This window comes from Lolium rigidum, chromosome 6, assembly GCF_022539505.1.
Source record: "Lolium rigidum isolate FL_2022 chromosome 6, APGP_CSIRO_Lrig_0.1, whole genome shotgun sequence".
Taxonomy (NCBI): domain Eukaryota; kingdom Viridiplantae; phylum Streptophyta; class Magnoliopsida; order Poales; family Poaceae; genus Lolium; species Lolium rigidum.
Genome location: NC_061513.1, coordinates 285,416,863 through 285,423,387, shown reverse-complemented (window position 1 = coordinate 285,423,387; position 6,525 = coordinate 285,416,863). Strand labels below are relative to the sequence as shown.

Sequence of the window (6,525 nt, the reverse complement as noted above, 5' to 3'; positions counted from 1 at the left end):
GGACCACCATATATTCGTACACCTCGTACGGATCATGGGTGGATCGGCTCTTTGAGCCGATTCACAGGACAACCTGAGAGCCGATCGAGGCTCGTATTTAATGTTTACGTGTATGCCATGCAGGAAACTAAGCGAGGCACATCCATCACCTTCCTGACCAGGTATAGGTCAGGTGGCATGCCCTTGCACCAGCATCGGACGTGCGTGCCGAGTCTTTGCGGGCCGTCGCTCGGAGGGACCAGGGCCAGCCGCAGTCCTGGGAGCCTCCCGACTCTACTGTGTTGTCCGTCGCTGCTCGCCGGTGGGTTTCTGACCGCAACAGCAACTTAATAGGAGTGGTATTTTTTCGCAAAACCGTATGGAAAAAATAGTATGAGACACATAAAACGAAATACCTAGCAGAATAGTGTAGAAATAGCATGGGGCGCACAAAACAAAATGCGTAGCAAAATATTGTTGCTTTCATTGAGAGTTGAACTCAAGACCTCCCGCTTACTAAACGGGTGCTCTAACCAACTGAGCTATGAAAGCAACTGTGGGGATTTTAAAATAGAATGCTACTGTTTGTACCGTTTTGTAGGCAAACCTGGAAAGAAATTCGTGACCAGTACCTTGCGTCTCTCGAGAACACCGCTGTTTCCTGAAATCTGCGAGGAAGTAGACGAGTCTGTGCTTGGAAGATAAGCTGGATTTCATTTCCACCGCGATTTAGGTCCTGGTTGATTCTTTTGCATAGAAAAGTGATTTTTTCTGAGATGGAAAACTGATGTTTCTTGTTCATGATTCATTTTTTTAGTGGGAGTCAATTCGTTTCTAGTAGTCAACTTTTGCACGATACTATTCGATTGAGGATTCAGCCATTTGTACCTAGTGGAGAGGCTTTTAGTGTCTATTTTTCTCAGGAAAACGGTCAAGGACCTGAGAAGATAGAGGAGAGCTCCGGAAAATGCTGATTGAATGGGCATTTTCCATGAGCGAACGAGACAAACAATAGTCTTCCTAGTTCTTCAACATTAACAACATGTAAAGGTGGCTAAACATTTTCCTAGTGCTTCAACATGCCTCTACATTTCCCTTCCTTCTAGTTCCCGAGTTAAACAGTGGAGGGTGGCTACAAGATGCCAAGATCCAGCACCACAGATCCAGGAGCTGGGACCCCGATGCAACCAAACCCAAACACTGTCAGAATCTGTAACCCCTAACCAGGCAGCACGGTGCAAGACGACGCCTGTCAAAGATAGAAGAACAGTGAGCGCCTAAAATAACTGTACGTACACACGATCCAAACATTTGTTCTAGCGCATGCATGCTTCCCTGAATACAAGGGCGCTCCTGTTCCAGAGGCGGAGAGGCCCGCCTACGCTTTGGCTATCACCACACCCTGCCTAACCTAGGCCATAGCTCGTCTTCACCACCAGCACAACATTGCTTTTGCGTTCGGTGGAACTAACGAATCAGTGCAACTTGTTAATCACTGACATATGGCACAGGGTTGCTTACTTGCTTAGAGCTCTTTGACCTAAATGGTTCTTGAGCAAACTTTTAACCACTTTTGGTTCTCTGAGAAACTTTCAACCATCTATGGCCTGTTTTGGTCACACCACTTAAAATTTGGTTTGCATATTTGGTCTCTCTAAAGTCTAGATAATTTCTAGTATTGAGTTTTGAACAACAAGGAAGACGGTGTAGAGTCTTATAATGTTTACAATATGTCTTTTATGTGAGTTTTGCTGCACCGGTTCATCCTTGTGTTTGTTTCAAATAACCTTGCTAGCCTAAACCTTGTGTCGAGAGGGAATACTTCTCATGCATCCAAAATCCTTGAGCCAACCACTATGCCATTTGTGTCCACCATACCTACCTACTACATGGTATTTCTCCTGCCATTCCAAAGTAAATTGCTTGAGTGCTACCTTTAAAATTCCATCATTCGCCTTTGCAATATATAGCTCATGGGACAAATAGCCTTAAAAACTATTGTGGTATTGAATATGTACTTATGCACTTTATCTCTTATTAAGTTGTTTGTTGTGCGATAACCATGTTTCCTGGGGACGCCATCAACTCTTTGTTGAATATCATGTGAGTTGCTATGCATGTTCGTCTTGTCTGAAGTAAGGGCGGTTTTCACAAACAAATGGTTTGAGTATGCATACTGTTAGAGAAGAACATTGGGCCGCTAACTAAAGCCATGAATCATGGTGGATGTTTCAGTTTGGACATAAAACCTCAATCTCTTATGAGAATATTAATCGTTGTTGAATGCTTAAGCATTAAAAGAGGAGTCCATTATCTCGTTGTCTATGTTGTCCCGGTATGGGTGTCTAAGTTGAAGAATGATCAAAAGCGAGAAATCCAATGCGAACTTTCTCCTTAGACCCTTGTACAGGCGGCATAGAGGTACCTCTTTGTGACACTTGGTTGAAACATATGTTATGCAATGATGATCAGTATTAACCCAAGCTAATTAGGATAAGGTGCGGGCACTATTAGTACACTATGCATGAGGCTTGCAACTTGTAAGATATAATTTACATAACTCATATGCTTTATTACTACCGTTGACAAAATTGTTTCATGTTTTCAAAATAAAAGCTCTAGCACAAATATAGCAATCGATGCTTTCCTCTTTGAAGGACCTTTCTTTTACTTTTATGTTGAGTCAGTTCACCTATCTCTCTCCACCTCAAGAAGCAAACACTTGTGTGAACTGTGCATTGATTCCTACATACTTGCATATTGCACTTGTTATATTACTTTACATTGACACTATCCATGAGATATACATGTTATAAGTTGAAAGCAACCGCTGAAACTTAATCTTCCTTTGTGTTGCTTCAATACCTTTACTTTGATTTATTACTTTATGAGTTAACTCTTATGCAAGACTTATTGATGCTTGTCTTGAAGTACTATTCATGAAAAGTCTTTGCTTTATGATTCATTTGTTTACTCATGTCATTACCATTGTTTTGATCGCTGCATTCATTACATATGCTTACAATAGTATGATCAAGGTTATGATGGCATGTCACTCCAGAAATTATCTTTGTTATCGTTTACTCGCTCGGAACGAGCGGAACTAAGCTTGGGGATGCTGATACGTCTCCGACGTATCGATAATTTCTTATGTTCCATGCTACATTATTGATGATATCTACATGTTTTATACACATTATATGTCGTATTTATGCATTTTCCGGCACTAACCTATTAACGAGATGCCGAAGAGCCGCTTGTCAGTTTTCTGCTGTTTTTGGTTTCGTAAATCCTAGTAAGGAAATATTCTCGGAATTGGACGAAATCAACGCCCGAGGGCCTATTTTTACACGAAGCTTCCAGAAGACCGGAGGGGAGACGAAGTGGGGCCACGGTGCGCCGCCACACTAGGGCGGCGCGGCCTAGAGGGGGCCCGCGCGGCCCTAGCGTGTGGGGCCCCCGTGACTCTCCCGACTCCGCCCTTCCGCCTACTTAAAGCCTCCGTCGCGAAACCCCCAGCACCGAGAGCCACGATATGGAAAACCTTCCAGAGACGCCGCCGCCGCCAATCCCATCTCGGGGGATTCAGGAGATCGCCTCCGGCACCCTGCCGGAGAGGGGAATCATCTCCCGGGAGGACTCTTCATCGCCATGATCGCCTCCCGAGTGATGAGTGTGTAGTTCACCCCCGGACTATGGGTCCATAGCGAGTAGCTAGATGGTCGTCTTCTCCTTATGTGCTTCATTGTTGGATCTTGTGAGCTGCCTAACATGATCAAGATCATCTATCCGTAATACTATATGTTGTGTTTGTCGGGATCCGATGGATAGAGAATACTATGTTATGGTGATTATCAAGTTATTACCTATGTGTTGTTTATGATCTTGCATGCTCTCCGTTATTAGTAGAGGCTCCGGCCAAGTTTTTGCTCTTAACTCCAAGAGGGAGTATTTATGCTCGATAGTGGGTTCATGCCTCCATTAAATCTGGGACAGTGACAGAAAGTTCTAAGGTTGTGGATGTGATGTTGCCACTAGGGATAAAACATTGATGCTATGTCTACGGATGTAGTTATTGATTACATTACGCACCATACTTAATGCAATTGTCTGTTGTTTGCAACTTAATACTGGAAGGGGTTCGGATGATAACCTGAAGGTGGACTTTTTAGGCATAGATGCATGCTGGATAGCGGTCTATGTACTTTGTCGTAATGCCCAATTAAATCTCACTATATTTATCATATCATGTATGTGCATTGTTATGCCCTCTCTATTTGGCAATTGCCCGACTGTAATTTGTTCACCCAACATGCTTTTATCTTATGGGAGAGACACCTCTAGTGAACTGTGGATCCCGGTCCTATTCTTTACATCGCATACAATCTACTGTAATTGTTCTTTACTGTTTTCTACGCAAACAATCATCTTCCACACAATACGGTTAATCCTTTGTTACAGCAAGCCGGTGAGATTGACAACCTCACTTGTTTCGTTGGGGCAAAGTACTTTGGTTGTGTTGTGCAGGTTCCACGTTGGCGCCGGAATCCCTCGGTGTTGCGCCGCATTACATTTCGCCGCCATCAACCTTCAACGTGCTTCTTGACTCCTACTGGTCCGATTAAACCTTGGTTTCTTACTGAGGGAAACTTGCCACTGTGCGCATCATACCTTCCTCTTGGGGTTCCCAACGGACGTGTACATCTACGCGCATCAGAGGGAAGCAGGGATTAACATGTGCTAGAGCTTTTCATTTGTAAAACAGGAGTAAAATTATTTTGAGAGGTGTTTGTTGTTGTCAACGAATGATAGTGGGTACTCTAACTACCTCATCAACCAGACTTCCAAGGGCGGCTCCCATGAAGGACATTATCTCCACCAGCAAGGTAGATCATCCCTCTTCTCTTTTGTTTACACATGTATTTTAGTTTTCATTATGGATGACACTCCCCCCAACCTTTGCTTACACAAGCCATGGCTAACCGAATCCTCGGGTGCCTTCCAACATTCTCATACCATGGAGGAGTGTCTATTTGCAAATTAAGCTGCTTACTGATAAATCAGAGCAAAGCATGTGAAGAGAATTATTGATGAAAGTTAATTAATTGGGGTTGGGAACCCGGTTGCCAGCTCTTTTTGCAAAATTATTGGATAAGCGGATGTGCCACTAGTCCATTGGTGAAAGTCTGTCAGGAGTAAATGACAAGATTGAAAAATAAACACCACATACTTCCTCATGAGCTATAAAACATTAACACAAATTGAGAAGCATTTTGAAGGTTTTAAAGGTAGCACATGAGAATTTACTTGGAATGGTTTGAAATGCCATGCATAGGTATTTATGGTGGACACTTTGGAATAACTCGGTTTTCAGGGGTTTGGAAGCACGAGCAGCGTTCCCGCTCAGTACAAGTGAAGGCTAGCAATAGATCGGGAAGCGACAATCAAGAGAGCAAGAATCGTCATAATCATGCTTGCGACAAAATAAATTAACTGGAGGCATAAAAGTGATACAAGAACTCTGAGGCAAAGTAAATCATCGAGGCTTAATTGACTTTTGTTCAGTCATATGCATGCGTGAGCATGTGCCAAGTTGATTCAAGTGAATTATTCAGAGGAAGATACCACAATGTCATATCTATCTATGAATAAAGCAATGCAAGCAAATATTTATGACATGCTACTCATATTAATAAATTGGAGCTAAACATGAGAGATCATGAACTATTAGACTTCATTAAATGACATATACCTCACATGAACCAACTAACCATGCTCACATGGATGAGTATATGTACAAAAATTAAAACAAATAGAGTTCATACCAGCCTCTCACCTCAGTCGGATTGTCGTAGATCGTCATTATTGCCTTTCACTTGTGTAGCTTGAATAATATGGAATGAAAACCAAGCTTCAACCCCCGAAGACCGCTGAACTCCATAATGAACTTTACAAAACCAAAGAAGGACAACAAATATTTTTGGTGTTTTCGAATTGGAAACAAGAACAAAAGGAAACAAGCAAGCAAAGCAAAATCTTTTTGGATTTTCTTATAGCAAACCAACGATAGCAAATAAAGCAAAATAAGAGCAAGAAACTAAAATAAGCAAATGATAAAGAGAAACAACAGAAATATTTTTGGACTTTTTGTGTTTTAGGAAAAAGAAACAAAGCAAAAACAAGAGAATGAAAACTAAAAGAATCACATAAACACAAAGTAACAGAAATCTGCCAAACTTGACAGCAGTACAGTAATCGATTTTTAAGAAATTCTTCTGCTGCTAAAATCGAAAAGTGTTCAACTAATGAAAATTAGATAACAACCTGGGGAACATGCAAAAAAATTGGCTTCGCAAAATAACGTTCTGGCTGTTTTTGAGATTTTTTTTGGTATCAGTCCAGAATCTGTTTTCAATCAGCACTTCCCCAAATATCATCTTCCTCTTATTAGAAAACCACTTTAAAAAGCTAAACAAGTATGTACAAGTATCCAGCAATTATAATATGCAATGAATGAGTGATGCCGGTATACCTCCCCCCAAGCTT

The 6,525-nt window shown here is 41.8% G+C and overlaps 1 non-coding gene across 1 annotated transcript; it reads right to left on the bottom strand.

Moving 5' to 3' along the window:
• Positions 1–457: 457 nt before the first annotated feature.
• On the bottom strand, positions 458–531 carry TRNAT-AGU. Its single transcript has one exon. It is a non-coding gene; the product is annotated as a tRNA-Thr (tRNA).
• Positions 532–6,525: the final 5,994 nt, after the last annotated feature.